General features: G+C 48.3%; 1 long non-coding RNA gene across 1 annotated transcript; it reads right to left on the minus strand.

Moving 5' to 3' along the window:
- Positions 1-430: 430 nt before the first annotated feature.
- Positions 431-8,116, minus strand: LOC144332100 (uncharacterized). The gene is made up of 2 exons (XR_013399859.1): positions 6,302-8,116; positions 431-1,159 (listed from the first exon to the last, which is right to left on the minus strand). It is a non-coding gene; the product is annotated as an uncharacterized LOC144332100 (long non-coding RNA).
- Between the last annotated feature and the right edge of the window lie 462 nt (positions 8,117-8,578).

The following is an 8,578-nucleotide window of genomic DNA, read 5'->3' on the forward strand; positions in this document are numbered from 1 at the left end:
CCGCTCCAGCAGAGGGCTTCTCAGGGGCCAATGGAAACCAGCCACCAAAGGCTCTCTCATCAGGCTGAGTCCAGACCACCCAAAGAGAATCCATACCACCCAGGCCCCACCCAGGGGCAGACCCAGGACCCAGGCAGGTCCTGAAGTGCTGGACCACTCTGTCACAGGCTTGGGGTATGGGTATGGGTTTAGCTGTCCCCCATGGCTGCTCAGCCTGCACAGCCCACTGAGGGGCCTATCCAGCTACCAAGGGAGGACATGCTGCCAGTGAGCTCCAAGGAGCCCTGTGGCAGAGCAGGAAGGGGCAGGGGAATGCTCCCACCCACCATCAGCTGGGGCTGGAACTCCAACTCACTCTGAGCACACGGCAGCCTCCCAAGTGGATGTACGTTACTCCAGGTGACACATTCTTTTCTATAAAATTTCCTTCCAGATCAAATCAATTTTATTTTATTTTTATTTTATTTTACTTATTTTTGAGACAGGGTCTCCCTTTGTTGCCCACACTGGAGTGCAGAGGAGCAATCACAGTTCACAGCAGTCTCGACCTCCCTGGGCTCAGGTAATCCTCCCATCTCAGCCTCCCAAGAAGCTGGGAATACAGGCATGGACCACCATGCCTGGCTAATTTGGGGGGTTTTGTTGTTGTTGTTATTGTTTATTTGTTTGTTTGTTTGTTTTTTGGTGGAGACAGGGTTTTGCCACGTTGCCCAAGCTGGTCTCAAACTCCTGGGCTCAAGCAATCTGCCTGCCTTAGTCTCCCAAAGTGCTGGGGTTAAAGGTGTAAGCCACCACACCCGGCCTCAAATTTGATTTTAATGAGCATCAAAAGAAGCTCTACACCAACACCTTTGACTTGGTCATTGGGAAGAGCCCAAGGAGTACTGCTGCATGATCCACTTATTTCAGAGTTCTTGATGGCTGTCCTCCTCTATAGTCCTGGCTACTGTCAGGTCATGCAGCCCCTCTGCAGGCCCAGCATTGGTGATAGAGCTCCCAAGGCTACCTCCTCCACTGTTGGACAGCGTTCCACCAGCTAAGAGTTGGTGAGCTCTCATGCCGTGCTTCACTCCTTGCCAGCCATTCCTTCACCCTCATTTCCTGATTCTCACTGTCCAGAAAATGCCATGTGCCAGACTATGAGCCTGACTGTAGCCTCCTGTGGATCAGAAAAAAAAAGGGTGATGAGTTCTTTAACTCATGGTAAGTGTTATTATGATTCTCATATTCAGATAAGGAAACTGGCTTAGAGAAATTGACCCCCTTCTTTAAGGTCACAGTAACTTAAAATTGGCAAAGCCAGGTTACAAACCCTCAGTTCTTAACTAGAACAGGGTTGCAAACTACAATACCTACAGACACCTGGGAATCCGTGAAACTGTGCAAATGTAAGAAAGGTGGAGGAAGTAGCACTTGTGAAAAACCACAGTGCAACTGTTTATTCAGAAGAGGCAGCTGCCACCCACGTCCAATTTATTGTTACAGGAGAGAGTAGAAACATGGGTGATCAGATCCTCAGATTTTTAAAAAGAGGCTATCCATATAGATTTGTAAGCATAATCTCCCAATTTGTGCTGATGACTGATGCAAGTTTTTAAATCCCAGGGCAGGGCAGGCCAATACCAAGTGGGTCGCAGACCCACATCTGTGGGCAGGATTCAGGGTGGTGCCCATTGTGACTCTACTCTAGAGTCCAAGATCTTAACCATTAGACTTTACTGTCTTAAAATATCAGCTAGCTTTATTTCTGGTGAGTCACAATTTTTCTTCCTGTTATCTCCATCTATTGGCCTCAGTTCTGCCATCTGTAGCAACAGGGATTCCAAAAACACTAGCCTCCTGTGCCCTTTTCTAGGCTAAACATCCCCAGCCCTACAAGCATCCCCATTTTGGCTTGGTTTGCAGGACCTTTACCATGCAGGGCCCACGATTCTAGGCATGCTCCAGACACACTCCCACCTGCTCACAGGACTCCCCACATCGTTGTGGAACTAAGTCCTACCCATCATGTCTGGTCTGCGTCAAGCAGAGCAAGACAGGCGTCTATCCCACTAGGACTCATCTGAGACTAGAACCCAAAGTCACCTCGTCTCCTTGGCAGCTAAGAATTTGCCTTACTTTAATTGAAGAGATAGTGACCCTCCAAACCCAGTGGGAGGCTTCTTGGCCTCTGCAGTGATTGTCACTTTGTGGGAAGTGACATCCCAAACACCAGCACTTTCCCATCATGGTCCTGATGGTCCACCCCTATCCTTGCAGGGACTGTTTCAGGGTCAGCCCTTTAACACCTATGGCTTTCAGGCCCACACCTGGCCGATCTTCCCTTCTGAGAAGGCAGCCATGACACCAAGAATCCCTCTTGTTTATAAAACAAATCTCATCCTCCTTCCAGTATCTCTGTCTCAATATTGAGAGATTTTCCCATGATTCATCAGACCCACTCTAAGAAGTGGGTCACCCCCATTTCCTGATTCTCACTGTCCAGAAATGCCATGTGCCAGACTATGAGCCTGGCTGTAGCCTCCTGTGGATCAAAAAAAAAAAAAACCAAAAAACAAAAAACAAAAAACAATCAAACAAAAAAAACGGTGATGAGTCCAAGTAAGGACCCCGAGGGCCAGAGGAGTATCTCTGGTGGCTCAGCCAAAACCTCCACACCCAACAGCTACGGGCTTCACCATCTGAGTACTTCTTTTGATTCCAGTTCCACTCTCAACTTCCCTCATGAAATGAAGAACTGCAAATATGATAACCTGCTATGGAAACTGAGAAAAGCAAATCAGCCCATCTTTTATTCTCATTCTGCCTTCTGGTCCTTCCCCGGGTCACTGGGGCCGGGGCTGAGCTGAGCAGCTGGGTTTTCCGCTGAGCAGTGACTCACAGATGTAGTTTCTCTGGCACAAATCTTCAGAACAGTCCCAGCTGGGAAGGCTTCCTGGTGGCCCAGTGATCCCTCACAGCTGCCAGCCTGGCAACAAGAGATCCCAGCTGGGGCTAGGTGATGAAGAACAGGTCTGGGCTTTGTTCCTCAGCTAAAGAACCTGTCTGTTCTACTCACTGGATCCCAGATGTAATTCATCATCAAGGTCACTGAGGAGCACCCAAGCCCTTGGCCCATCAAAACCACTTCAGGAAAGTCAGATTTCTGAGAGGCATCACAACTACCACTGACGAGCATCAGCTCATTGCCAAGTGCATTACAGAGGTCCTGACACTGCCCATGTTCCTGCCAAGCGCTTAGGCATTAAAATTGACAGCGGCGAGCAGCAGGGACACACTGCCAAGGGTACTCCTTCCAGTACAGGAAGGCAACAGGCTCACGCAGTGTCAGGGCTGGGCAAGATTATGATTTTTCACACTGTTTTAGGCAGCAGAATCCTCTTTCCAAACAAAATCTCATGCAGAAGTCTAGGATTCTGGCAGGTTCAAGGGTAGCTGCTCAGCTGAAGACCAAGGCGGGGCCAGGAGCTGATCCCCTACAGATTCCCTGTAATGTCTCCACCCCCAGCTCTGCAACACCACCCAAGTACCTTTAGCCTCTTCCACTGAATCACTGGGGCTCCACCTGACAAGGCTGAACACTCGCCGCTCTGGTCAGCCTCTTGGCATTCAGAGGGGGAAACTGAGGCTGGTAGAATATGACATGCGTTTCTAAAAGTCACATGGTGAATATGTACTACAAATTCAGGAGAATAAAAAGTCTTGTCAACCCCAAGCTTTTAGTGAACCAGAACATGTGTACAGACCGTCAGTCCGTGAGGATTGGAAGAGTTAAGTGATTACAGACATAAAGTTAATTTTTATTTTGTCTCAGCCACTTTCTTGCTACCTGTCCTCAGGCAGGTCACCCAAGCACAGCTGACCTAGGGCTGGACTACACCCAGTGGCCTTTTGAGGCATCCCCTGCTCATCTTTCAGTATCTAGAACACAACAAGACCCCCTCTCAGAGCTGCCCACCCATTCACTCCTCAGCCATCCAAGGCCTTGGCACCTGGCTCACAGCCTTCCCCTCAAATTCAGTCCTCACCCTGACATCCAGAATCCTGGAGGCCAATACCTTTGACCTTTTCCTCTCCAGGCTCCTACACCCTGACTCTGCTTAGGGACCCCACTCAAGGCCACATCCTGAACTTTGACGGGACTTGCACTCCTTGGGAATTTTAAGCTCAAACATCCCACTCTCACCTCTCTGCCTTCACGCTTTCTTGCTTCTGAATCCCATATGCATGGTCTCTGGCATGTTTTTGATACCTTCCACCCTTGAGCACTGTCTTCTCTCCCAGCCTATCAGTGTCCTACTGTCAGCACTCCCACCAGTCCAGTAGCCCAGAACCCTTAGGCATTGCTTTAAGTACTTTCTTGCAAGATTTCCAACTCCAATAACCCCTTTCCTGCTCCCTCACCAGCACAGTCCCACCCTGCATCAATAACATGGTGGCCTTCTCACTCCTTTACCCAGTCTAGGGGTCCTGATGGGGAAAATCCCACAGCCACAAGGAGAGGAAGTACTGCCACATCATTCCTTTTCACCAAGATCTGGGCAGAGTTCAGTCTGTCTTAGCGAAGACCTTTCAGTTCCAGGTGCCTGAGGACCCTCACCTCAGCCAGCCCCTGTACTCTCAGCCAAAGCCAATTCCAATCCATTCTCACCTCCTATGATCAAATAAGTGTTCCAGGTCTGGGCCAGGCAAGGTGGCTCACACCTGTAATCCCAGCACTTTGGGAGGCTGAGGCAGGTGGTTCACCTGAGGTCAGGAGTCCGAGACCAGCCCGGCCAACATGGTGAAATCCCATCTCTACTAAAAATACAAAAATTAGCTGGGCGTGGTGGCGGGCTCCTGTAATCCCAGCTACTTGGGAGGCTGAGATAGGAGAATCGCTTGAGCCCGGAAGATGGAGGTTTCAGTGTGCCAAGATTGCACCACCGCACTCCAGCCTGGGCAACAAGAGCAAAACTCCATCTCAAAAAATAAAATAAAAATAAAGAAGTGTCCCAGGTCTTACCGAGCATGACCCCTCCACCTGTGCTCTGAATCCCTTCTCAATTCTCCCCTCCAGGAATTCTCTCTCCTTATTTTCCTGGATCTTCAACTACTCATTTTGTATCTATTTCTCTCTATAAGTCTCTTCCATCTTAAAACAAACGAAAACCCTTAAACAAATAAAACCTTCTTTAATCCTACATTCCCTTCACCTACCACGTAATTTCATCATTTTATTTACAATCAAATGTCTTCAAAGAGTACCTACAAGCCCGTTCCTACCTCCTCATTGCCCACTCACTCAACCCACGGAGCTCCGCCTCTGCCCAACACGGCTCCACTGAGACTGTGACCTCCGTGTGGCTTCCTCCAAATGACACATTCAGTCTCGTCTTGCCTGACCTCTCAGCTGCCTTTAGCCAGCTTTCACCCATGGCTTCCAAGACATCACTCTCCCCTGATTCCTCCTCTATCTATGGCTGTACCTTCTCCATTTCCTTTTCTGGCTCCTCCTTGTCTTTAGGCTTTTAAATGTTCCCACTTTCCTCTCTTCTCTTCTACATGCACCCCTGCTCCCTGCCTAATCTCATCCATGTCAGAGGCCTCATCCATACAGACTTCTAGATCCAGCCCAGGCCTATCTCCCAAGCTCCAGGCAGGAACATCCAAATCCCATTGTACTCCCCACTCAGGTATCCCACGGACCCCTCAGACTCAACAGGTCTACAGGGCTTGTTTAGCCTACTGACTCCATCCCTGCAGTATCTCTTTTTAGTTCATACCCACATCTCTGTCTGGACCACTGCAACAGCTTCCCAGCAGGTGGTCTCCCTATGCCCTGCAGTCATTGCCCCCCCAGCAGTCTATCCCCCACAGCAGCCAGAGTGATCTTCCTTAATAGAAAAATCCAGTCATGTCACCCCTCTGGCTTAAAATCCTTTAAGACTCCCCTACCTCCAAAGTAAAGTCCAAATAACATTGGCAGAGTCTTCTAGACCTTGTAAGATCTGGTCCCTGCTACCCTCTCTATACACTTCTCTTTTATTGCTTGTACACTGAGCTCTAGACAATGAATTACTTATACACAACTCCCTTCACCTTCCCTGTTGTCTCCCGCCATGTTTTCCAAGTGCTGATTGCTCTTCCTAACTCTGCATGGCTCACCGACCCCTGCTAGTCTGCCAGTGCTCAGTTTCTCTTTTAAGAGAAAAACCTGTTCTTGCAGTCCCTGGCTGGGGTGACAGGAAACACCTGGAGATTGCTGATGAAGCATCATGCAACCAGGTCACCTCGAACCTGAAACCCTTTGAACACTTACCAAGAAAGGAAGTGGTGATGGGGCACATAGAAGAGTGAGCCATCATCTGGTTTCCAGCGTGAAGACTTCTGCAGGAGAGCCTCTGCTGGGCTTTCAAGGAGGTGAAGAGGAGGGGCAGCAAGGGTGAGCATGCCTGTGTGGACATAGCAGGCAGGGAGTGATGTGAGCAAAGACAGAGAACAGGAGGTGACTGGTAGGCCATTGCTGGAGTGCAGCAAAATAAGGTGAGCTGCGATGGTGAGACACTTCAAGGGCGAGACAACGGATTTGGCACCTTCATGAAAAGCAACATGGGGGTCAGTAAAGGAATGGAGGCGAAAGGAAGGCACTCCAGGTACTCTGGGAAGGATTGTGAATGAGGACCCTGCAGGTGTGAGGTGACTCCAGGGTGAAGGGATGGGGTCAGAGGCTTGGAAGTGGAAAGGAAGGGACCGATCGCAAAGCATTAAGTGTTGACTCCCAAACAGCCGACCAAGGCCAGACCTGTGCTGGAGACAGCAGCCCTCCTGCACTGAGCATTGTCCATCCGTGTGCTTTGTGCTGCCATCTGGTGGTTGTGGAAAGGAAGACCAGGCTTAGCGGTTCCAGGGCTGGCTGTTGGGGTGTGGCCAGGTAGATGATTGTGAGTGAGTACTGGTTTTTGCCGAGGCTCTTTGGGGAGAGCGCAGGGGGAGGCAGTGACAATGGGGTCCTCAAACCCATACAGCTTTTAAAAGATGCAATTTCTTGGCACTTTTGATTGTCCCTTTTTGCACGGCATTTAGCATAAGGTCTGTTTCAAAGTAGGTGCTTAGTGTCTATTGTTTTTCTCAATTATAATAATGACTTAACAATCACTGAATGCCTACCATGTGCCCAGTGCTTATATATTTTATCTAAGTTATTCCTCAAAACAACTTTGAGATGAAGATGACGTGATGATTTTGGGTAATAGAAGAACTGAATCCGTGAATCCATTGAATAGCTTGGTAAATACTTACTGAGCACCCATTGTGTGTCATGCCGTGCCGGGTGCTGGGGACACGGAGGTGAGTGACACAAGTAGGATCTGCCTTTGTAGAACTTGGAAGAGAAAAGGGATGGTATGCAAATAATATATAGTAACTCATTTATTTTACTTGTGACTAAATATCCTAAAAAGGAGAAAAAGTACAGAGCACTGGCCAGGCGCGGTGGCTCACACCTGTAATCCCAGCACTTTGGGAGGCCGAGGTGGGAGGATCACCTGAGGTCAGGAGTTTGAGACTAGCCTGACCAACATGGAGAAACCCCATCTCTAACAAAATAAAAATTACAAAAATTAGTCAGGCATGGTGGTGCATGCCTGTAATCCCAGCTACGTGGGAGGCTGAGGCAGGAGAATCACTTGAACCCGGGAAGCAGACGTTGCGGTGAGCCGAGATGGCACCATTGCACTCCAGCCTGGACAACAAGAGCAAAACTCCATCCCCCGCTCCCCCCACCCCGCAAAAAAAAAAAAAAAAAAAAAAAAAAAAAAAAGGACAGAGCACTTAGAGATGTTAACTCACTTTTGAGTCCATTTGATTTTAAAAAATGCTTCTTCCAGTCAAACCTACCCACCACTGCATTACATGAATTCAAATGATAAATGAATACCCTTTTCTTTCTCTTATTCTTCAGCTTTTACTTCCCTGTGTTTAATTCAGTCTCCTCGTTTTGCTCTCTGCTTAATTAACTCCTGTTCTCTGCCAATGCCATACCTTTCTGTCTGTTCCTATCATCATTTGTTGAATGAGTATATAAATGAGTGAGTGAATTCACTGACACATTTATGTCACAAGCAGGTGTCTGTCATCCACCGAGGGTTAGACACCAGACGCTCAGTGTGCTTATGGATACACAGTTCCTGCCCTCAAGTTGCTCACAACTAGTGAGGAGAAAAACATAGCAACAAATAATTTAAAGTGCTGAATAAACACACAGGTGAAGGAGAGAGTAACCGTGCTGAGGAAGAGGTGCCTCACTGAACTACTTCTCAGGATGATCTACAAACGTTAACAGCATCTGTACAAATTCCAGCTGTCACACCAGATCCTTTGATAAATGTTCTCCAGTGGCACCTCCATTTATGTTGTGTCAGGGACACAGGTCTCATTATTAATTTTCCGATATATTGAGACTTACTCAATTTCTATAGTAAAATGCATTTCCGAAACCGGTAGTTCCCAAACTTTCATATCCACTGGGGATTGTCTGCAATGATGATCTTGGGGCCATTGGTGGGGTCCTTAAAAATCACTCACTGATTGGGGATCA

The sequence above is a fragment of the Macaca mulatta genome, chromosome 1 (assembly GCF_049350105.2).
Source record: "Macaca mulatta isolate MMU2019108-1 chromosome 1, T2T-MMU8v2.0, whole genome shotgun sequence".
Classification (NCBI taxonomy): domain Eukaryota; kingdom Metazoa; phylum Chordata; class Mammalia; order Primates; family Cercopithecidae; genus Macaca; species Macaca mulatta.